The 25747-nt window shown below is 39.6% G+C and overlaps 1 protein-coding gene across 5 annotated transcripts in view; it reads right to left on the minus strand.

The window, feature by feature from the left end:
• IL1RL1 (interleukin 1 receptor like 1) overlaps nt 1–25747 on the minus strand; it is a 101280-nt gene that overhangs the window by 47282 nt on the left and 28251 nt on the right. For 4 of the 5 annotated variants that reach the window (XM_009184852.4, XM_009184853.4, XM_031655414.1 and 1 more), the window contains one exon: nt 23445–23546. The exons of the other annotated variant lie outside the window; for it this stretch is intronic. The gene's annotated coding sequence lies outside the window, so the exon portion shown is untranslated. The remainder of the gene's footprint in view (nt 1–23444; nt 23547–25747) is intronic. 5 annotated transcript variants of the gene reach the window in all.

Raw genomic sequence — 25747 nt, forward strand, 5'->3', positions numbered from 1 at the left:
AACACAAAATCAATAAAAGAAACATCTAGAAACTGTGTAAATGTGCGAAAACCAAATAATACACTTTTTAAATAACCCACGGCTCAAACAAAAAATCAAAAGGGGAATTAGAAAGTATTGTGAACTAAATGGAAACAAAACCACTACATATCAAAATTTGGGATATGCCACTAAAGAGGGAAATTTACAACACTAAAGGCGTACATTAGAAAATAATAAAAGTCATAAATCAGTATCATCGGTTACCACCTTAAAAAACTAGAAACAGAAGAGCAAAGAAAGCACAGAAAACAGAAGAAAATGAAATAATACAAATCAATGCATTAAATAGAACAGATAAACAATAAAGAAAAATCAATGATGCCAAAAGTTGCTTTGTTGAGAAGATTAATAATCTTGATAACTCTCTAGCCACACTGACTGAGGAAAAAAGAAAAAAGACACAAATTACTAATATCAAGAAAAAGAGAGGTGACACCACTAAGTTTCTATAGATGTTAAGAGGATAATAAGGGAATATGATAAACAATCAACAAGAATGACATATTGATAAATGCAATAGTATGGATGCACTGATAAATGCAATTGTATGGATGAATTTCAAAATAATTATGCAGCGTGAAAGAAGCCAGAGAGAAACAAGCACATGCTGTATTATTCCATTTATATCAATTTCTAGAAAATGCAAACTAACTTACAGTAACAGAAATCAGGTCAGTGGATGCTTGTGGATTAGGTGGGAGAAGTTGAAAGATGAACTTTGAAAGGGGTGTAGAAGCTTTACACGGGATGGGTATGTTCGTTATCTTGACTGTGGTAAGGGTTTCACTGGTGTGTATACATATGACAAAACTTAGATTGTACAATTTAAGTGTATGCAATTTTTCATATGTCAATTATACCTCAATAAAGCCATAAAAAAAGGAAATTTTAAATGTAATATACGTTACGACTCAATGTATAATAAATAATCAACACACACCTGCAAATACATGTGTAAACACATGCACACATACACATATGCAACATCCCATACATGTGTGCACGCAGACATAGGAAAACATGTCTAGGGAACAAGGACTCCAAAATCTTGTCAATGGTTATTTGCATGCGTAGAATTGCAGATGATTTTTTTCCTTGTTTTTATTTCTCTGGATTTGCTATTTCCTGCAATGAAATATATTATTTTTGAACATGTATCACAACAAATATGTTTCTGACTTTAATTTCTCAACATTTGTCTTATTGCATTTGTATTTCTATATTAGGTCTACATGACAGTGATGATTAAACACTCCAGTCCCTAGTCTGGGAAAACAGACCTCTAATACACTGCAAAGGCAGAACTTTGAACATATAAAAATCCAGAAGTTTGTTCTGTTCAAAAGTCAAGGATAGCATAAGACTTAAAAGGTGATGCAAGACTAAATGCCCTAAACCAAAAGATAAGCTTCAGATATTTCTGCGTTCATCAGAGTGCTCCCTCATTCCTATGTACACACACACACACATTTTTAAGACATTCTCAATGAGGGGTCATGGGCAAGGTTCTGAAGGACTCTGACATTTTTAAGCGCACAGAAAGACATGTTCCAGATAAACAAAAGGGGTTATTCAATCTTTCTTCTAATTCCAGGAAAAAAAAAAATGACATCTTAGCCTAATTCAGACAATGAATACTCTTCAAAATATTGAAGGTGCAATAAAAGGAAATTATGAGATATTGTATGTCTCAGTAAAGGCATGTGAGGCCAATTGTCTCTCACTGTAGGAAATTTTTCCTCTGTAATGCAACCTTCTCTAATTATCTGTAACCATTTTCTGAATGGTCTTCAGTTTCCTGGTATAATTTAAACCTAATTACCTATTATCAACCATCCGTATTCCAGGTTGTTCAAGCCCATTTGTGCCAAGCCCAGGGATGAACCTGGATGCTAATTATCCATTTAGTGCTAAGGTGGTGACTCCTATGACAACATGTAAATAGCACATTTCTTTCTCATACACTTTTACTTATTTACTTGAGAAACACTTAATATGCATGTTCTGTATTCCAAGTCATACGTTAAGTAAGTTCTATGTTCATAGAAACAGACACTTAACCTAGTAACCATGATAAAATGCCCCAAAAAAGAAAATATATAGCTCTCATTATACAATATTTTTAAAATTTATATGTCAACAAAACCCTAGGAATAGTAATATTCCCCCAAAATCTGAAAATTTCTGGAACAAAAGATGTAACTATTCTTTATCTATTCTATAGTCTAAGTAAATGACTATAGCCTTAAACAGATTAAAAGGCATATGGAAACAAACAAACAAAAAAACCTCATTATATGCCAGTCTTTAATATTCTTAATATGTCAGGAGACTTTACCAGTTAATACAAAAATGTTTTTGTTTGTGTGTTTTTGTTTTTTTGAGACAGAGTTTCCCTCTTGTTGCCCAGGCTGGAGTGCAGTGGGGCAGTCTTGGCTCACTGCAACCTCTGCCTCCCAGGTTCAAGCTATTCTCCTGCATCAGCCTCTGGAGTAACTGGGATTACAGGCACATGCCACCACGCCCAGATAATTTTTGTATTTTTAGTAGAGATGGGGTTTCATCATGTTGGTCAGGCTGGTCTCGAACTCCTGACCTCAGGTGATTCACCTGTTTCGGCCTCCCAAAGTGCTGGGATTAGAGGAGTGAGCCGCCGCACCCAGCTAAAGAGGTTTTTAAAAATCTACAAGTTACAAAAAATGCAAATGGCCAATAAACACAATGTTCAGTACCCTCATAATAAAAATGTATTTAAGGAAATGACTATATTTCTTATGTGCCAAATTGGTAAGGATGAGAAAAGACTTTTAACGTTTAGCTTCTGAGTAAAGGAGTTACTCCCTGTTTCAGGACCTGCAGTTGGTTGCACGGTTGAATCTGGGAGAAACTTGTTTTCTTCCCCAACGCCCCTCAGCCTAGTGACATCAGCCAGAGGGCCTGAGCCTCTCAGCACGGCTCTGTTTTACACTTGAGGTTCAAGGGCCAACTGTGAAAATAAAACAGGAGATCTTGAACACTTTCCAAAACCCTGCCAAAAAGACAGCATGGCATCTTTAGAAACTTGATGAAAATGTCATCAGATAAACTTCTTGGTAAATGGATTGTATCAGCTAGTGTTTGCCCAAAATTCTAAGTAAAAGTCAGCAATTGAGAGACTTGGGCTGTAGAAAGCTGAATAAAAGATAATTCAAAGAATATCTACAACCAATTCTTTAACTTTACCAAAGGTGACATTGAGGTGATGTGAAGGGGTATGTCCAAAACCACACAACTAGCTGGTGACAAATTCTGGGAATACACAATGACCTGCTCAGCTAGAGGTCTTTACTCAAAGTGGTTGACTTGTCTTTCTGATCTTTCCTTTTCCCCTAGAACCCACCCAAGAGATTTCTAACTGTGTAATCTTGAGGAAAATCCCCTAAACTCTATATAAGTCATAGATGCCTTATCTGTTAAAAAAAAAAAGCGGGCGTGGGGCCAGTAATATTAGATAATAATATCAAACTGTTAGGTAGTATAAATAACATAATAAGTAAGAAGAGTTAGTATGAGGTCCGGCAATAGTAGATCCTTAATAACTGTTGGTTTTCTTTCCAACCCTAAAGACTTATCCCTTTACTAATTGTAGACTAACCATTTTGGAGCATAGATTATGTAATACTAGTAAAGTTAGTAATTAAATGCGTGCAATCCCTCCATGGGAGGAATAAGAAAAACTGAGAGAGCTGAAGAATGGGTAGTTAATGGTGGAAATTTATATAGAGAAGTTATTTTAAGGAAGGAAATCACTTCTTGTTATCTTCTCTAATCATAGCACACAGATAGCTCGCTTCGCCTAAATACAGGATAACTTCTGCTTCTGCAAACTAAGCTTTTATCCTACTGCTAAAACTATAGCAGAATAAAATTTTAAACTAAGTATTTCTATAGAGAGAAGTATTATATTACCTATAAGATAAATGTCAAGGTTCTTGGCTAACCTCTCCATTAAAAGCATCTAGTATCAATAGCACAGTTTTGGCAGAAACAGATTCTATTCCACGTGAACTGCAAGGTGGCATCAATGGTGAGCCAGATGAGGACCACACAGGGCAGAGCAGCAAGATAGGAGGCATTGGGGATTCTGAGTGACTTCATGAAGCAGATCCATCTACCATCCCTAGAACACCTGGCTACCCATGTGTTGTTATATGAGGGAGAGATAAACCTATGTTTTGTTTGAGTTACTCTATTTTTGTTCTCAACTCTGACTAATGCGTGAAGCATCATGTATACACAGTTACTAAGGTATGTCGATCAAGAGTAACAATATTAAGTACAGTTAGCTAAGGGAATGTTTACAATCTCCTCCACAGTTACACGTGCAAGAGTAAAGTAAAGGAGGTGATTCTAACAGGAAATTACAACTTTTGTTTGTTTGTTTGTTTTGTTTTGTTTTGAGAGGGAGTCTCGCTCTGTCACCCGGGCTGGAGTGCAGTGGCGCCATCTCGGCTCACTGCAAGCTCCGCCTCCCGGGTTCACGCCATTCTCCTGCCTCAGCCTCCCGAGTAGCTTGGACTACAGGTGCCGCCACCACGCCTGGCTAATTTTTTGCGAGGTGGGCAGATCACGAGATCAGCAGATCGAGACCATCCTGGCTAACACGGTGAAACTATTTTTGATTCTATCATTTTCTCTTCAGTCTACTCCTTTTCCAAGTAGCTTTTGGGCACTTGTTATTTAACAGAATCTCTGTGAGGGGTCGTTACAGATCATCTCACTTCTTAACTATAAAACCTTGAATGACTTTTCGGCTTGTGATACCCCCAGACCACTCTGCAAAGGATGCTACTTTCCTAATTTGTCTGTCTGAGTACAAGCATCTTGATCCTAAGATCCAGGTGGAATACAGTAGATATGTGACTCTCTGTATGACAGTACTAAGTATCTGTATGTGGCAACTGGGGGCTTCTCTGACTCAGGACACGACGTAGACTTCAAACAGCTTTGTTGAAGTCTGAACACGTGTGCTGTAATGAGAATTGCATGCTATTTGTTTTATAGATTGTATACAAGTAATTTGTCAGTAGAATGACCTTTAATTTGTGACCAAATATCAAGACAAATGTGAGGTTTACCCATAAGCAACTGGGTCACTTTTTAATACCCATTAAGAATTCTGAAGAATTTAGAATGCAAGACTCATATTGAATTCAGTAGTATTTAGACCTGGGTAGAAAGATATGTACACATCTATGTAATAAGAATCAAGACCATGGTATAATTTAAGGAATCTATATATTTGCAATTATGTATTTGTAATGCCTAAAATGTTGACCCATTAGAATAATAGTCCTACAACTCTTTTTTAAATAGGTATAATTGGAAATTGTTTAGATGTGCGATTTTAAGTGAAATCCTTACTAAGTTTATATCCAATATTTAAGCTTGTATGTAACATCAACATTTCTAAGAGAACTTAAATTTATAAGAATTAATTCATTACTTGGGAAGGTTTTAGTCAAAGTTCTTAAGAAAAATCAAGTACAGTAAATATATAAATGCAGTTTAAAATATCTGAAAATATTTAGTTAGCTAAATTTGTAAGTGGAATAACCTAGTGTTGAAGTTTGTTAAAATGTGCTAGACATATAAATGGTGTAATATGATTTCAAGGTGGTCTTCAATTTATAATAAACTAGATTTTTTACATTTCTAACTTTGAAAAATTGAATAGTAATTTTAAAATCAAAATAAATTCACGAAGAGTCTTTTCTGCCCATAAAACTGGCCCCAAAATCACTTTTAAAAAAAAGCTGGATTCCAGTTAGCAAACTATCACAAGAACAGAAAACCAAACACCGCATGTTCTCACTCATAGGTGGGAACTGAACAATGAGATCACTTGGACTCGGGAAGGGGAACATCACACATCGGGGCCTATCATGGGGAGGGGGGAGGGGGGAGGGATTGCATTGGGAGTTATACCTGATGTAAATGACGAGTTGATGGGTGCAGCACACCAACAAGGCACAAGTATACATATGTAACAAACCTGCACGTTATGCACATGTACCCTACAACTTACAGTATAATAATAATAAATAAATTAAAAAAAAAAAAAAAAAAAGCTGGGCACGGTGGCTCACACCTGTAATCCCAGCACTTCAGGAGGCTAAGAGGGGCGGATAACGAGTTCAGGAGTTCAAGACCAGCCTGACCAACATGGTGAAACCCTGTCTCTACTAAAAATACAAAAATTAGCCTGGCGTGGCAGCACGTGCCTGTAATCCCAGCTACTCAGGAGGCTGAAGCAGGAGAATCACTTGAACCAGGGAGGCAGAGGTTGCAGTGAGTTGAGATAACACCATTGCACTCCAGCCTGGGTGACAGAGCGACACACCGTCTCCCAAATTCATCAGACAGAGCTATAAAGGACATGTACAAGGTTTGGTTATCTGCCCCAACTGCCCATCACTAAGAATACACAGATAAACCTAATTTACCGATACTTACCTGGGGCTGTTCTGTTGTGCTCTGTTGCGTCCTGACAGCTCAGCAATGCCCCTTTGTTTTATTAAGGTAATGGCTACTGGTTTCACTGCTGATCTGGGGAAAGTTTGCATGCCACTGTATTTCTAAGTACATGCTGTTTACTTTCAGGCTGCAGGACTCTGCTTTGATAATGCATTCTCCAAGGGTCATTACGTAGAGGGGTTGAAAAGTTCTTTCCACAGTAAGTACCTCTTTCTGATGGTATCACAACTGCAAATGTGCGGCACACATTACACTTCCCATGTAACCACTTCCCCTAAGAATGAATTAAGTTGTTCAAAGTCATTGTGCTGAGAAATGTTGTATCGGCCATCTGGGGATTACACTACTTCACTTCAACTCTGTTTCCTGAAGGAGACCCCTCCACGGTCCAGGCTCCCTTCCTTTCTCTTTGCCTCTTCCCTCTTTCTCTGTGCATCGTTTTCCTCTCTCTCCTCCTGACTTGTCTTTATTCTCCTTCCTCCCCATCCTCCACTGCCAAATGCACTGCTTTGCTTCACTTTTTCAAGTTCAAGTCTCACTCTCTTTTCCTCCATGATGAAAACTGCTGTTATTGCTCCCAGTCATGATCTTTTTCCCTAATGAAAACAAAAATGCTCTTTCTCATTAGGAAACCAGATGTCTGCTACAGAGTTAGCTAAATATTTACAAACATTGACATAGGACCTCCTGTGGAGAGCAAAATACCTGACAGGCCAGACTAGACCATGCTGATCTGGAGAAGGCTTTATGCAGTGAGCTATGAAGTCAGAGGCAGCTATGAAAAGGTTCAGGGCTGAAAGATTCAGGGCTGAAAACCCAACTAAAACTTGGCTTTTGGTCCTAGCTCTACGACTTACTGGAGCAAACCAGGCTTTCAGAACTTGAATATGCAAAATAAAGATAACGATGGTACTTCCAGGATTGCTGAAAGGATTTAGTAAGACACTGTAGGGAAAGCACTTTATAAAATTATACTCATACAGTCATAAGGCATAGCTCTTTAAACATCTGGAAGCTCTTTAAGGGCGGATCACAAGGTCAGGAGATCGAGGCCATCCTGGCTAACACAGTGAAACCCCGTCCTACTAAAAATACAAAAAATTAGCTGGGTGTGGTGGCGGGTGCCTGTAGTCCCAGCTACTCGGAAGGCTGAGGTGGCAGAATGGTGTGAACCCGGGAGGCAGAGCTTGCAGTGAGCCAAGATCGTGCCACTGCACTCCAGCCTGGGAGACAGAGTGAGACTCTGTCTCAAAAAAAAAAAAAAAAAAAAAAAGAAGAGTTCTAAATCAGCAAACGATGTTGTTGTTTTTACTAACGTATATAGCAGAGAGGCTTTTACCAATATAAACTACGTTCAAGAGGACATTTAGTGATCCATTAATTGTAGAACAAATGCTGTTCTTTACCTGCCTCTTTTTATCCCTCCACCATGTGATGTGATTTGAGAGGACCTGGGAAGACATACCACCACCGCCACCACTACCACCACCACTACCACTAAAATGCATTCCTTTGAGCTAAAGGTTTGTCCCTGCTGAAACTTAACTAGACATGAGAGGCTGAAAGGAATCTTTTCCTGTTAGTCATTCACAGTACACTATGAATCATAATGCAATAAACATTTCTTTCCCTGCATGACCTCTAGGTAAGAGAGGTGTTAGCTGAATGAGCTCCTGAACAGTATTTCTCTATGTGTGACTCCCAGACCAAATTCAGACCAAATTAATCAGAGTTGCCTGGGGCTTTCAGTAAAAAATTGATTCCTAGCAAACTTCTACTTCACAACTCTGCTTCAAGCCTGTCCCATACTTTTATTTCCAGCGTGAAGACAGTTCTGTCAGGGACAAAAGGAAATCATGACGCTAGGAGGTTGCACACGCTTTCAAACCACAATATTGTTCTAAAGAAAGCGAGGCTAAACCAACTACCTCTTTTCAAAAATCCTCAGCCTTCTACCCAGCTGACTAATTGGGAAGCAGGTTCTTCTTCCCCTCAAGTGTGGTAGTTAAACAGGGTTTGGAGTCCCTGGATTCTGTAGTCCCAACAGCTTCCTATGTCTCACATGTGTCAGCTTGCACAGTGACTTGGAATCCTGAACCCTCTGGGCAGTTCTCCGTGAGCAGAGTCAAACCAAAAGGGAACACCAGTTCTTCCTTGGCCCTGGGCCAAGGTTTCTGTGGGCCTTCAACAGGCCCTCAAGAGCTGTTCTGCATGCAGAACAAGGGATAGAATAGGTTTCAGGACAGATTTTAGAATAGACTTTGCTGCTAATGGCTCCCACCTGGAGCACTGTAGAAGGTTTCTCTTTTTATTAATGGTGTAGTGGCTCCCTAACTCAACACATTAGAATCTTCTCCTTTGCCCCTCACATTCTACCAGGAGCCAAATATCGTCCCCAATAACACGAGCATCTCCCTCCCATGTCCTCTTCTCTTGTTTCCCACCGCCAGCATGAAGAACTATCTAACTATCACTGTCTAACTCTCCTGATCTAACCAGTGGCAGGAACTATCTAACTATACCCTGGACCATTTCAGTGGTCTCCTCTCCCTTCCTGTATACCCTGCTCAGTTGACACAATTTCCCAAACACATTCATTCTCTGGAATGCCAAAGACAAAGATGAGCTGAGGATTCCCAATCTGAATAAGGCTATTCCCCAAGTTGAATAAGCACAAAGTATACTGATGCTTGAAAAAATATTTAAAATAAGGCAAAAAAATACTAGAACATGTTTCTAGTAAGCAAGTATAAGCATCATTGTTTTCTCTTAAAAAAAATATGGAGTTTTAACTAACAATTCAGGCATAGCTATTTTACAACCCTATAAAGTTAAAGATTATCTTGTAGAAAACTGACAAATGGGAGGTATAGAAAACTGACAAATGGGAGGTATTTTTGCTTCTATCTCGTACAAAACACAACAGAAATTGTTTTATTACACCGTAGGACATTAAGCAGTTTTGTATCCAAGTTATTAGTATTATCTTAACATCTTATGTAAATACCAGTTTCTCAGATCCTTATGGACTCAGTCCTGACATCCTGTTGCTTCCTTCATTAATTAAACTTCCACAGACACTATTTACTTCATGAGAATCATGATGTTAACAATTTGAGGATTATACTTTCACAATAGGTACCTATTTTCAGAAACATTTTCTGGTGTGACTCCCAGACCAAATTAACTAGCCAGAGAATTGAACTGAAGAGTCTGCTCACAAGTGACCAAACATGGGGTGGAACATGAGAATCAATAGTACCTGCCATTCAGGTGCCTGGTACATGCTAAGGTCTTACTTCTCCGGTCCATTTAAGATCGTGTCTTCCTCTACATTAACGGGATCACCCCAGGTGTTGCCTGTTGGATACTTGCATACAAATCTCGCAAATTTTGACTATGCACTCATGCATAATTCTGGGAAATTTCTGAAATATGCCAAACTTTCCACAAATTCATCTCTAAAAACCCAATGCTCACCTTTTCATGAACTTTTCCACTCTATGAAATTTTCCAAATCTAAATATTTTAATATACAGAGTTTATGGTATTGAGTTACAATTTACATACAGTGAAATTCACAGATCTGAAGTGAAATTCACAGATCTATGATTTTTTGACAAAGACATAAACCTGTATAACCAATGCCTCTGTTAAAATATGCAGCATTTCCATTATTCCCAAAAGCTCACCTGTGACTACCTATATTAGTTATATTTTGCTGAATGGCAAAGTATCTTCCAAAACTTAGATATTTGAAACAATGAGCATTTGCTTCATTATCTCACATGGCTCCTGAGGGTCAGGAATCTGAGAGTAGCCAAGGTGGGTGGTTCTGGATCTGGTTGTCTTGTAAGCTGTTAGTCAAGCTGGTGGCCACAGCCACAGTCTCAAAGGACTTGGTTGGAACTGGAGGATACACTCCCAAGCTCATTTGCTTGATGCCCATGTTGGGCTTCAGTATAGATGCTCATGGCATGGCTTCCCCCAAAGTGGGTGATGAGAGAGAGATGGGGGAAGACAGAAGACCTATATGCACTTGAATATGTATTATATGGTTGTTGCGTAAAGTGTTCTGTAAATGTCAATTAGTTTGAGTCAATTATCCATGTCTATTAAGTTTTCTATATTAGGCAGAGTTTTTTGGGCATTATTACTGAAAGAAAATTTAAATGATATCTAATTATAATTGCAATTTGCCTATTTCTCACTTCATGTCTTGCAATTTTTACTTATTGTGTTTTGAAGCTGTTATTAAGTACATGTACTCCACAGAATTGTTCCTGTTTTAACAAATCGTCCTGATTTAACATTATAAAATGTCTTTCTCTTTCTCTGACAGGACAGTACTCCTTGTCCTAAAATCCACACTGTCTGCTACTAATATAGCCTCCCCAGCTTTCTAACAAATAGAGTTTATGTGGTATACATTGTATATTTTTACCATGTTTCTATTTTAATTATGTCTTTTTATTGAATGTGTGTCTCATAAACATTATACAGTTGGAACTTGTTTTTATTATCCAGTCTGGAACTTTCTGCCTTTAATTGGGCTATTTAGTCCATTTACTTGTAATGTAAATATTGATATTGGTGGCTTTTGTCTGCCATCTTGCTGTTGTTTCCCATTTTTCTTCTGTTTTTGTTTTTTTATTCATCAGTTCCTAACTTCTTTTGGATTAATTACTTTTACATTCTGTTTTTCTCCTCTATTGAGCTTATTATCTCAACTCCATTGCTTTATTTGTATTGTTCTGACTGGTTGCTAGGGTTTACAGTATGCATTCGTAAATCATCATATGTTCCTTCACATAGTATTATACCATGTAAGTATTATGCCACATAAATAAACTGAATGAACATTAAAACAATATATTTTATCCTCCTCATTGTGCTATTATCACACATTTTACCTCTACACATGTTAAAATTTCACAGTGTATGGCTGGTTGTTTTTTACTTTAAATAGTCGCTTATGTTTTAAATCAACTATAAACAGAAAATATTTGTTTTATATTTTCTTACTTACTTGACATTTCCTGTACTCTTTATTTCTTCATGGAGGCTTGAATTTTCACTTGGTATCATTTCACTTTACCCTGAAGAAATTCTTTTAACTTCTCTTATCTGAAGCTTAGCTAGTAATAAACTTTCTCATAATTGATTTGCACAAATGTTTTTATTTTACCATAATTTTTAAAATATTTTTTCTCTGGATATAAAATTATATGTTTACTGATGTTTTCGTTTCTTTGTTTTTTAGTATATTAAAGATGTTGTTCCATTGTTTTCTGGCTGGTATCGTTTCTGGCAACAATGCAGTAATCAATCTTATCATTCTTCTGTTGCATGTAATGTACTTTCCTCCTTTCGGGCCTAAATTTTCTGTGTATCACTGGTTTTCAACAATTTGATTATGCTGCAACTTTTTTTGTTTTTAATCTGTGTATGATTGTTGAGCTTCTTGAAACTGTGGAGGATTTTTTAATCAATTTTTTTTTTTTTTTTTTTTTTTTTGAGATGGAGTCTCGCTCTGTTGCCCAGGCTGGAGTGCAGTGGCGTAATCTCAGCTCACTGCAAGCTCCGCCTCCTGGGTTCAAGTGATTCTCCTTCCTCAGCCTCCCAAGTAGCTGTGACTACGGGCATGCACTGCCACGCTCAGCTAACTTTTGTATTTTTAGTAGAGATGGGGTTTTACCATGTTGGCCAAGCTGGTCTGGAACTCCTGACCTCTGGTGATTCACCGGCCTTGGCCTCCCAAGCTGCTGGAATTACAAGCTTGAGCCATCATGTCTAGCCTAAATTTTGAAACTTTTCCTTGATCATTTCTCCAAAAGAAATTGTTTGTGCCTTAATCTTTCGTTATTCCTTCTGAGACTCTCATTGCAGGTGTGTTAAACACCTTAATATTGTCCTACAAGTCCTTGAGTCTCTTTTATTTTGTTTTCCAGCCCTTCCTCCCCCTCTGTACACTACAGTCTCTTATTTTCAATTACCCTATCTTCAAGTCCACTGATTTTCTTTTAATTCTATGTGGTTTATTCTGCTGTTAAGCACATTCAGCAACTTTTTCATTGCAGATATTGTAATTTTTTGGTTATAAAATTTTCATCTGTTTCTTTTACTTTGGTCTTTCCATTTCTCTGTTTAGATGCCTTATGTGATCCCCTACTGTGATCGCATTTTCCTTAAATCTTTGAACATGATTAAAATAACTGTTTTAAAAATCTTTGTCTGCTACTTTCATCACTGCTATTTGTGTCTATTCCTATTTACTGATTTTTCTCTTGGTTTTGGGTTATATTTTCCTGCTTTTTTGAGTGTTTAGTACATTTTAATTGTATGCTGGACATTTTAGATGTTATGTTATTGCATGTTTGAAGTTTGTTGTTTTCCTTGAATTTTGAATCTTATTCTAGTAAGGAGTAATTTACTTGTGGATCAATTTGATCCTTTGAAAGCTTTTTATATAGCTTTACTAGGATGAGTCTGGAGCAAGCTTTACTCATGGTACATTAAGTGTTCTTTTAATGTATGCCCCTTTCAGGGTCTCCTCTGAATACTCAAAATTGCAATAATGTCTCTCCGCTCTGGTTTGCTAGAACTTGAATGTATTCTACCTCTGGGAGAGAGCTAGACTCTATTTTCAGCTCACCGCTTCCTTGTCATTGTTCTTTGCTTGACAGTGGGATTTTGCCTAGCATTGTGGAGTCTCACCCTGTGCATATACAGCTTAATATTTGTCCAAATCCCCAAAAGGACTCGTATGCAGATTTCTAGCACTTACCTGGTACTTTTCTTCGTTTTCTTTTCTCTGGTATCCTGTCCCCAAAATATAAGCTACCTTCATAATCTCAAACTCAGATCGCTGTTCTCTCTGATAAGCATGACCACTGTAATGTTTATGCTCCTTGCCCTGCACAATTCAGAAAGTGCTTCCAGGCAAAGAGCTGGGGTAATGTGGGAGTTACCTACTTCCTTCCTTTCAAGGAATACAGTGCCTGTTGCCCAAAATCTGGTAGATTTTTCATGTGTGCTGTTCAGTTTCCCAGTTGTTTATGGTGAGAAGTCTAGTCTAACACCAGATACTCTATCATGGTGCTGAAGAATCAGTTTCGATTACGACTGTGTCCTGCTCAAAATCATTTAATGGATTACTACTGTTTGCAGAATAAAATCAAAATTCCTTAGCTTGATAATCTGATCCAATCTACTTTATCTCCTACTTCTGCTCTTTCAGATATTCTCTATTAAAAAAGCTAATGTTTTCAGCCCAGTTATTAGAGATTTGGTTTGAATCCTACCTGAGTCACTCACTAGCTACATAACCTTGGACTAGTTATTTAGTCTCTCTGAGCTTTGGTTCTCTAATCTGTAAAATAAGAGTTACATCAATACTTACCTTTTAGCGGTTTTAAAGCATAAATAAAATAGTTTATATAAAGCACCTAGCATAGGCTCTGTTATATAATAGAAGCTTAACCATCAGAGGTATTTATGTACCTTTTCTAATTCTCCAAATGGCCGGCAATTTCCTCAAGAGTGGATTTGTAACTGATTCATCTCTCTGTATTTCCCACAACCTCTATCTATTAAATAGAATTCAATGGTTAAAGATGTTGGCCTTGTAAACAGACCACAAAGGTTTGTTCCTTCATTCTCCAAATACGTATATACTGAGTTTGTGTCACGTGTTATGTATTTAGCTCCATGCAATGCAGCAAGAATATTACTGGAAGCAAAAGCAGACATGATATCTGCCCTAGTAGAGTATGGCAGTTTCGCATGAGAAAGATACACAAACCAAAACAACAACAACAACAACAACAACAAAACCAAAATGTAAAATGTATTCATGCTTCTCATGTCAATTCATTTTAGATTCTGTTGACCTAGACTGTGTGGTGAAGGGAAGTCTCCCCAAAGAAGCCAAATTAATCCATGAGCTGAAGATCAATTTCCATTAATAGCATAAGAGATGAGCAAAGAGCATTGAACGGTGCAAATCACTGAAGGAGTAAGGCAAATTCAGAAAACTCAAAGCACGCCAGTGTGGCTGGAAAACAGTATGTGCTGCAAGATGAGGATGGAGAAGCCTTATGGAGTCCTCTAGGCTAGATTCAGAATTTTGATATTTAGCCTAAGAGCAGTGGGACATAATTGGAGAGTGTTAAGTAGGGAGGTTATTGAGAGGAATAGAAATGTACAAAGATAAATAAGATAACTCAGTGTTTCAGTTACTGTTGTTGCATAACTAATTACTTCAAAATACATCAGCTTAGAGCAACTTTGTTATTATGCAAAGTGACTCTATGCTTCTGGAATTTGGACAGGCCATGAGGGTGGAAAGTAGAAGGAGAAAGTGGATAGCTGCTCTATAATGTCTGGGGCTTTGAGATGGGAAAAATCAAAACTGGGGAGTGATTTGAAGGCCAGGGACTGGAATCATCAAAAAGCTAGCTTACTCACTTGTCTGGGCCTTGGCTAAGATAACACAAAGACTAGAACTGCCAACCAGAATGCCTACACTTGATCTCTCCATATGACTCGGTTTTCTGATGGCATGGTGATCTCAGGGCTCCTAACATGAATGTTCTACCTAGCAAGATAAAGCTGTATTGCTTTTTATGACCAAACTCCAAAGTCACGTGATGTTACTTTAATGATACTCTTTTGATCAGTGCAGTCCCAAGTGCATGTAGATTCATGGGAATAGAGCATAGACTTCACAGATCAATGAGAAATGTATCAAAGAATTTGAGAACAATGTTTGAAATAGCAAAATCAGTAATAAGGTTATTGTAGTAACCATGGTGAGAGATAAGGATAGCTTGAATGAAGGTGGTAGTAGTAGAGGTGGAGAAAAGATAGGTAAGAGATAAAATTAGTGAGACCTCCTGATAAAATTGACATGAGAGAAAAGAAGAGATGGTGAGGATGACTACTGGGTTCTTGGCTTGTGCAACAGAATGGATGCCAGTGCCACTTACTAAGCTACAAGACAGAGGAAGTGGACCAATTTGCTCACTGTGCTTTGTGGAAAAGATAACGTAAATTTGCCTTTGGGAATGTTGAATTGAGAGACACTTTGAAGCATCCAAGCAAAGAGGTAAGTAGGCAGCTGAATGGACTCAGAGAGAAATTAGAACTGGAGATATAAATATAGGAGTAATTACTATTTAAATGGTGATATTAACCCCAGATGCAGATGGTGTCGGAGAGAGAATCTAAGGTGAGAAGAAGGATGCACTGAAAGCTTTGGACAGCTCTAACACAGAACTGCCACGGAGAGGCCAAAGGTGCCTGAAAGAGCAGCCAAGCAGTTAATAGAAAAACAAGGAGATTTTGCAGCTCAGAGGCCAAGAAAGAAAGAAGTTAAAAAGAGTGTCAACAGTGTCAAATGCTGATGAAAGGCTAGATGAGAAGAGGCCTAAGAATCTAATGCAGGGAGGTGATTATTGCCTGCCATGAGAAGGTTTCTATGGAGTTAACAGGTACATCAGGAAAAATGAGAACATGGAGGCAGCTTGTCTGAAAAGAAGATGGAAAGCAACTCAAGTCTTTCATTCTATGACCACCAACAATCTCAACTTGGCCAAATCCACTGACTGGTTTTTCTGATCTCTCTCTTCTGCTGATTTCTCTGATATAGATACTTTTAATAAACAGGAAGGGTTAGCTCTTCCTGTCGAATTGATCCCTTTGCCATTATGTAATGGCCTTCTTTGTCTCTTTTGATCTTTGATGGTTTAAAGTCTGTTTTATCAGAGACTAGGATTGCAACCCCTGCTTCATGCCAACTCTACCTTTTGCAGAATCGCAGATGCTGTACTCTTTATTTTTAAATTAAATGTGTTTTTCCTGAATACAAAATGGTGCATATAATGCATTATTTTTAATGAATAAAAATCATGTTAAAACATGTAATATAATTTATAACACATATATATTTTAATATAAAATAGTATCTGTAATCACTAATATATCATATACACAAATGAAAAATGCAAAGAAGAAATAAAAATCACTTCTCATCCTGCCACGTGTTAATGCATGTCTGAGAAGAGCTTGATCATGGAATCAGTCTATTTGCCCCAGCTCAGCCTCTTCTAAGAGGCAGGAGTTTGTCAATTTACGGAAGAGGAACTGGAATGGTGAGACCCTTGGCTGTGAAGAGGCCCTTTTTCTCTAACAGGGAGAATCTAGAAATTATCTCTGCTCTCATGCACAGTAAGCTGGTTGGAAGCAACTCCTTGGGTGTGCATGTGAGCATCAGGCTGAAGTTCCTACAGCACCGCACCCCTTCACGGCACTTTCCGACCAGGTGCGTGCCTGCCTCAGGTGCCCCCTGCAGATGAAGCCTCATTCTCAACTCACTGCAGGCCACAGTGTCTGAGATGCGCCTCATACCATCTGCCCACTTCTCCAGCATCGGGTCCTAATTCTCAGGTATCACGAAGCACTAAACTAGGTGCCCACTTGAAGAAGATAAAGCAGGAGGCCGGAAGTTTTGAAGCTGCCCCACCTACCCTGCAAGCTGGAGTCTTTGTGAATTAAATTGTGTGCAGATTGAACTTGACTGTCTCCTTTGAGAGAAGAGAGCAGTAGCTGGTTGGCAAAGCCCTGCTCCCACATTTTGAGGCTGTTCCTTTAAAAAGCACCCACTACTCCTCTGTTTGGAAGGGAGAGTCCTGCTTTGGCTCCCAAATAACTCTGCAATGGGTCGCCAAGGGATGTTAAATACATTTCTGCAACTGGGGCAAAAATTCCTGGCCTAATATTCTCATCTCGTTATGCTCAATTACAATATCCAAATAGATCAGCAGAAGTTGAACAATAAGCCCAAATGACAATAGAATAATATCCCAATTCCAGCCTTGTTCCACCTCAGCTGGGGAGTTGCATGTTGATCAAGTAAATTTTTTTTTTTTTTTTGCCATTCTGTGCATGTCCATACATGACCAGAAAACTTTCTCTCGATTGATTTTAGAATTGTAAATAAATTTTACAAATTTGCAGATGGAATCTGTGAATAAAGAGGGTCGAATATATTTTCTCAAGGCCCAGGACACAGCACATTCGAGACCCATGTTGTGTTGCCATCTGAAGATCACAGAAAGAGTCTAATTTGCCTAGAGGAGGGAGCATAGACAGAAAACGCAAAGAAAAGAACATCTCACACTAGCCTTGCCAAGACCCCAACTAGTCTGTGACCCTTGCACAATGTCTTCAGCCTCTGATTGTCACATTTGGATGAAATATTTCCTCTTAGGGGTAATTGTGGTTCTATGCTTGTCATGTCCTGGAGGAAACATATCCCCTTCTATACCCTCTTTCCTACTCAGGGACGTTTTTTAGGGAGGGGGGATGCAAATAACATTTCCAAATGTCCAATACGCACTGCCTCAGCTGGGAGACTGCCAGGCAAGTGACAATAGTGACATCTGAGAGGCAGAGTCCTACAAGGAGAAACCAAACCCCCTGACTCATGCGAGCAGTAGCAGCTGGTCTTCCGTGCTCTCAGCTGAGCGGGATTCCTACTCTCTGGGTTGGTGGTTCACCGGGAATCGTCTCTTAGAGGTTTCACTTCTGAATTTCAGCATGTGCGTCTGCAGGCTTCAAAACACTAGGTTGGCCTTTAAGTGCCTTAAAGGCTGTACTCTTCCACCCCCATTGGAAAACAAGGCTGGGAGTCACTAGTGTGTGAGATTTTAGGCAGAAATTCAACTATTTATCTCCTTATTCTGTGTCTCTTCTAGGAGTGTGAATTGTAAAAGCTGCAGGGCATGTGTGCTTCAGACTTTTTGTTCTAGGATTCCTAAGCTGCAGGGTGGGGCAGGGGTGAGGGCTGGCAACAGGAGGTTAGCTGCCCACATTCTGTTCCTCTTTATAATATGAAGGAGAGTCTGTATTGTTGGAGGAACTCCCTCTTGGGTTCAGGAGGCCTGTACACAATCCCTCCAGCAGAGGCTCATTCTCTGCTTAGTGGTTTTATGTTAATTATGATCACTAATTGCATAACTTCTGATTAAGATTGTGGATCTCAAGTACTCAACCTGTGGGTTCAACCACTAGGGGTGGTTGATTTTTATCACAGAACAGAACAGATAGAGAGAATGGATGACCTTATCACATAGTAAGTCAGCAATTCTTTTGGGTAGAGAACAACAACAACAAAAAACTCAAAAGAAACCTAAAGGAAATGTCAAAAGATATGCACTGTTTTACATTTCTTTTTTTTTTTTTTGAGATGGAGTCTCACTCTTTTGCCCAGTGTGGAGTGCAGTGACACGATCTAAGCTCACTGCAACCTCCACTTCCCGGGTTCAGGAGATTCTCCAGCCTCAGCCTCCCGAGTAGCTGGGACTACAGGCATGCGTCACCATTCCCGGCGAATAGATACACTGTTTCTAAGAATGTTGTTAGATTAGACACTCAAGAAGAAAAGGTGTTCGTTTAAAACAAAAGATAAGAAAAGGTAAAAAGAGAGCGCTAAAAGAAGGCTTGCTCTGCATATGTGAAACAACTACCCTGAGGTTTGTGAAACAGCAGCAGGAGCCTTCTTAGGTGAGCTGGCATCCCTTGCCCTGGAGAAGAATACAACTGAACATTTCGTTTTGATGGGCTTAGTGAAAGCTGCTTGTGTGCTGTACAGCCTAAGGCTTTCTTGGTAGAGAGAGACTGTTCTAACAGGGATTCCAAGTTAGACAGGGCATATTACAAGGCAGGAGGGTGACCCCACCCAAGATCCTCAGTTATGAGTGTGGACTGGTCACCAGAGTCCCCAGCACAGTTGTGGTCCGTTGAAAGATAACGGACACCTCATCTGGAAGTGCAAACCAAAAGGAGAGAACCTCCAAGGCTATGAGTACCTCGTGGCAGCAATGGCCATTTCTCATTACAACCCATGTGGTGGGGAAGCACAGTGGTGACGCTCCTGAGCTCCCTGAGCCGATGAAGCAGGTAGTATCTGTAATAACTGTGAAAGATTTCTTTAACGGAGAAACATGTACTACTATCTAAGGACCTAATTTTGACCTAAAGGCAAAAATCCGTATTTACTTTACAGGGCCATTCAACGGGAATGCCATTGAGGAGAATTCCCTCTTACAGTGGCTCATTGTGCTCCCAGGCTCATTTCATATCTACTGCAGCAATCATAGTCTTGCACCTATTGTCAGATTACTGGAGCAATCCCTGTTGACAGTGGCCCCTCATTTGCATGTAGCATGTGCAGACCAACATTCAACTTCTTACTCTACCTCACCAGCCCCAGAGAGACCCATCCAGCTGAAAGCACTGGGAAAACGACTGCAGCATCCCTGAGTGGACAGCTGCTAGCAAACAGACAACAAGACCGTCCCCACTTCATATGTTTTGACATGAGAGGAAACCCTCGCGTTCAACAAGAGAGGTCAGTTGCAGACTTATTAATGGGTCAGAAATTCAGTTCAACTATATTGATTCAAACTCAGCTGAAAATTTAAAAAGGTAAAAGGTGAGTGCAGTTTTTTGTTTTTGTTTTTGTTTTTTTTTTCTAGACCAATTTTTTAGTCATTACACCCTAGAAAATGGTCTTTCTAGGAATTGGAGAATTGGACCAGTGGTTTCCTGACACCTTCCTTGGGGTGAGAAACCCTGACATAAAAGGACAGGTGTTCAGCTGATGTGCATCGACATTGACAACCATGTTGTGTACCTTACAGGAAAAGTTGAGAAGAACCATAACGACAGGCAGCATCTCCTCTAGAACCAGACAGTATCTCAACAGAGATCCAAAAAACTAACATTTCTTTTATGATCACAGCACCTGCTTAATTCAAGATACTCAACATTTCTACATGTATTAGTGTAACAAAAAGACAGTTCTGCTTTTTTTTTTTTTTTTTGAGACAATTTCTTGTTCTGCCATGCAAGCTGGAATGCAATGACACAAACACCGCTCACTGCAGCCTTCAACCTCCTGGGCTCAAGCAATCCTCCCACCTCAGACTCTGAGTAGCTGGAACCACAGGCGCGCGTCACCATGACTGGCTAATTTTTTTATTTTTTGTAGAGGCAGGGTCTTGCTGTGTTGCCCAGGCTGGACTCGGACTCCTGGGTTCAAGCGATCCTCCTGCCTTGACCTCTCAAAGTGCTGGGATTACATGCATGAGCCACCACATTTGGTGTTCCACCACTTTATATAAAAATAAGTCAGGGCAGTGAAGGAGAATGTTATATTTGACAAGGAGATGTAAAAAAAAAAAAAAATTGAAAGTCTCAAGATCCCCAAACTTATTATGCCAAAGGGAGAGTGAAGCCTGCACAATGAGTCACCAAGCACCTCCATCCTTTTTCCCAGGTTAGTAGCTATTATTGCACAAACTGGCATCAAAACATTGTATATTAGCCAGACCTCCCCTGCATGGAAAGGCAAAAGGCCTCAAGCGTGGCCAGATGGCTGCCCTCATAAATTGTTCTTTGCTGGCCTTGAAACTTTTCAAGATGTATATCCTCTCATAAAACAAGGACATGTCAATTGTAACTTTAGGTCTAAGTCCAGCTCCTGAAACTGAAGTCTGTTAGATTTCACACTGTTAATGTAGATTACAAATTTATCTTCCAGATACCAGAACATCATCTTGTCTTTGTTCTGTTCCAGGTACAGGATTTTCTGTTCCAGGTACAGAACAAAGACAAGATGAGATCAATCATTCCTCCACTACCCTGAGACATCTCCATGATTGAGTCTTTATTTACTCCCTTCTTCTTCAAGCATTCACCTTATCTTATATAAAATGTAGATTTACTGAGCACTAACTGAAGTCTTGCAAAAATGTTACCATTTGCTTCACACTTGCCCTCCCCTCTTCCTATAGCCTTCTCTCCTTTAGGGAAATGTATGAATACTAAGCTCCTGAAAACCTCTTTAGAGAGAGCAAGCCACGGATGTTTTCTGTGACTTGTGTTGATGAAAGGAGTCAAACTCTGTAAAATATTTGAAAATATTTATTCTGAGACAAGCCATGGCCCATAACACAGCCCTCAGGAGACCCTGAGAACATGTACCCAAGGTGGTTGGGGTGGTGGTTGGTTTTATACGTTTTAGGGAGACTTGAGACATCAGTCAAACACATTTAAGATATACGTTGGTTCAGTCCAGAAAGGCGGGACAACTTGAAGTAGGAGGGCTTCCAGGTTATTGGTAGATCTTAAAATTTTCTGATTGGCAATTGGTTGAAAGAGTTATCAATGGAAAGGAATGTCTGGGTGAAGCAGCATCACTGTCTAAGGTAAATACCTGGGGTTTGTTGTCTCATGCCAAGAAAATTAAGGACACAGACACATACAAGGAGTGAGCTTAGGAGTAGAGGGTTAATAGAGAAAAAAAAGAGAAAGGAGAACAGCTCTCTCTCTTGTGAGAGAGAGGGGCTCCCAAATGGGAATTCCAGCCTGGAATGGGAGTGCACTGGATTTTACAGGCAGACTTGAAGAGGTGGTGTCTGATTTACGTAGGGCTCACAGATTGGTTGGACCAGGTATGACATTTACATGATGTGCGGGGAAGGCTGGTCACCCCACCCTAATCTTATTATGCAATAGGCTTTCCACTTGGCCAGCACCATGTTGTCTGCTGCACACGTGGCTGACAAAGAGAAAGGAAGTTGGAGTTTCCATTTTGAACGTGCCTAGTCCCGGGTAACCTTTTCCTGTTAGCACAACTGCTGGTATTCACCCATGCAAACTTCTGGTTTGCTTGTCTATGTTTGTAGCTCAATTTTACAAGCTGCTCTTTGTTAAAAAAAAGAAAATTATTTTTGATTTGAGGGCCACTTTTCATTAAAAGCAAAACCTTTTCAAGGACTTCTGTACCCTGACTATCTGCTTAAATAATCTCTTCTTAACTTTATATCATGGGTGACAATAAGAGGTTGTGGAGACCAAAGTTTTATCATGCAGATAAAGTCTCCAGTTGGCAGGCTTCAGAGAAAATAGACCGTAAATGTTTCTTATCAGACTTGAGGTCTGTGTTGACGTTAATGCTGGTCAGCTTTTCCTGAATTCCAAAAGGGAGGAGGACATAATGAGGCATGTCTGACCACCCTTCTTTCTGTCATGGCCTTAACCAGTCTTTCAGGTTAAATTTGGAGTGCCCTGGCCAAGGAGGGAGTCCATTCAGATGGTTGAGGCTGGGGGGTGAGGGGCTTCCAAATTTTATTTTTGGTTTACACTTGTGTTTTTCCTGGGTGCATCTTAAAGCTCTGGCTCAATAAGTCTCGATTAACTAACACTCTTGCCTCAGTCTCTTATTTTTGGTTAACAGAGTACTGTGGTTCTAATCACAGTAGTTGCCATTTACTGAGATCTTTCTTTGTGTCTGGCCCTGAACTAAGCTCCTATATTAGCCATTTGGATGATATAAACAACCTGAGATTATGGCATTATTATTCTTAGTAGATAGGAAATTGAGGCACAGAGATATGAGGGTCACATGGTAAGTGGGAAAGCCAGGATCCAAAGTCTAATCAAGGCGACTCCAACACCTGCTCTTAGAGTGATAGTGTCTGCCTAATCTCTGTGTTTATTGTCTATTTTGCATCATTCTTTACGTGGATGCCTCTGGTTGTGCATAAGGAAGTAGGTGTAGGTTAGTTCCTAGTAACGAAATGCTATTGCTACACCTTGTCTCCTTGTGCTGTAACTGAGGTCCACTAGTACAGAATACATCATAGACCTAGACATATTACAAGAACAGATCACATGTAAGCTTCCTGCTTTCTAGAACGTCCTGTGCTAACACAGATGTATTGACAGCATTGCAGAGACAGATAAGGCATTTCAAAATAAACACATATTCTTAGAGAAGTATAAATGTCATGTACCCCACAGAACAGACTACTCACGAAATGCTTTTTGAAGCAAAAGGTCCACATGTTTCTGGAAATGACAGAGGTCCTCAGAGGTCTTGAGGTCAGCATTTTCTGAGCCTCGCTGAACACAGAACACTTTAAAATAATAACACATTGACTTAATACTACAAGAGATTATGAGATGTTTTACATTTAGAATCAAGTATAAAGCAAAGATGATCTTACAGATGAATTATTATAAGAAAAATGTTAAAAATTAATGTATAAAGTTTTTCCAGTAAAAGAACATTTTAAAAATAGATGAATTAAATCATAGTTTTGTTAAAAGAACAAAATATCGTACTACATGTTGATCTTATACGACAAAAAGTGTGACACAATCTGTGGATCTTCAAGCAAAGAGCTACATGAAGGAAACAATATGTTGGGGAATGGGATGATGGACATCTGAACATTTGTGCAGGAAGGGATCCCCATTGAAAATCCCAGCAGGTTCAGGTATGGCTCACCATTCTTTAAAGGTAGATTTTCTAAAACGAAGAGAAATATATAAATGAGGTTTAACCTTTTTATTTTCATTTGATCTTAAGTATATTTCACAGAAATCATATCCATGGCATTGTTTCTTGTCTATGGAAGAATTCAGAAGAATATTTGAGGATTAATAGTGATCCAAGGAACTGCGGTTGATAGGAATTTGTATAGAGAAAAGAGATGAAGATGAAGGAAGAGAAATGGAGGCAAGTTTTCCTTTTACCCCATAACCCTATGCAACCCAATCTTCATTCTAATTAAATGCAAGAGTCAGTTTAGGTCCTAGATTCTTATGTTAATAGCATAGATGATCAGAGGTGACCAACAAAAGTTGGGATACCAGTTAGGAGGCTTCCGCAGTAACCCTATCAATAGGTAATAAGGGCTAGAATTTAGAAAACTAATATTAGAATAAGGAAGGAAGGGGCCGGGCACGGTGGCTCACTCCTCTAATCCCAGCACTTTGGGAGGCCAAGGCAGGTGGATCACAAGGTCAGGAGATTGAGACCATCCTGGCTAACACTGTGAAACCCTGTCTCTACTAAAAATACAAAAAATTAGCCAGGTGTGGTGGCGGGCGCCTGTAGTCCCAGCTACTCGGTAGGCTGAGGCAGGAGAATAGCGTGAACCCGAGGCGAAGCTTGCAGTGAGCCGAGATCACGCCACTGCATTCTAGCCTGGGCAACAGAGCGAGACCCCGTCTCAAAAAAGAAAAAAAAAAAGGAAAGAAGAACAAATTGTATTTCTATGCTTAAAAGGAGAATCAGTTGGATGCCTTAACTTATTTTGCATTGGAATGGAAAGAGCAGGAGTTTAGGACAGCTCTGAAATTGGGGTGGTAAAGAATCATTCCCGGCCAGACACGGTGGCTCACGCCTGTAATCCTGTAATCCTAGCATTTTGGGAGGCCGAGGTAGGCGGATTGCCTGAGTTCAGGAGTTCGAGACCAGCCTGGGCAACACAGTGAAACCACGTCTCTACCAAAATACAAAAAATCAGCCTGGCATGGAGGTGTGCACCTGTAGTCCCAGCTACTCGGGAGGCTGAGGCAGGAGAATTGTTAGAGCCTGGGAGGCGAAGGTTGCAGTGAGCCGAGATTGTACCATTGCACTCCTGCCTGGGCAACAGAGTAAGATTCTGTCTTAAAAAAAAAAAAATCATTCCCAGAGATACTATACCAAATATTGGAGGAGAGGAGGAACACCTGGTAGGAAAGGGAAAAGGCATGGTGAGTTCAGCCTTGAATGTGATGATGTTAGGGGGCTGTCTTGACATTATACTCTTAGAAATACATGTCAGCTAAATTCTAGGCTAGACCTATTCATTAGTAATTTGCTAATATATAAATTTTGTCAATATACAAAAACTACAGTTAAAGTTGAGGTCACTCAGGCAGAGAGAACAGAGCAAGAAACACGAGGGACAAGAATGGAGCCCTGGGATCAGAAACTTTTCAGAGGCCAGAGGAGAAAACGTACCCACAAAGGAAAGTAAAAACATTGCCGATGTGACAGGAAGGAGCACAGAGAGAGGGCAGAGACAGCTTGTATAAGAGGCGGTGGTAAGTACAGTAATGGTAATGCCTCCAAGTGGTTAAGGTTGAAAAGGACAAGGAAGTTTCCATCAGCCATAAATACAGTCACTAATGAATTTTCAAAGTTATTTCAGAGATATGGAGGGTGGTGTGGGCAGGACACAAGGATTGGAAATGAATTTTAGAAAAAGTGAAAACAGAAGGTTCCACGCTGTTTGGAAAATGAGAATGAAATGAAAAAGACTGCTGGCCTCTCCAATCATGCCTC

This window comes from Papio anubis, chromosome 14 (assembly GCF_008728515.1).
Source record: "Papio anubis isolate 15944 chromosome 14, Panubis1.0, whole genome shotgun sequence".
NCBI classification, from domain to species: domain Eukaryota; kingdom Metazoa; phylum Chordata; class Mammalia; order Primates; family Cercopithecidae; genus Papio; species Papio anubis.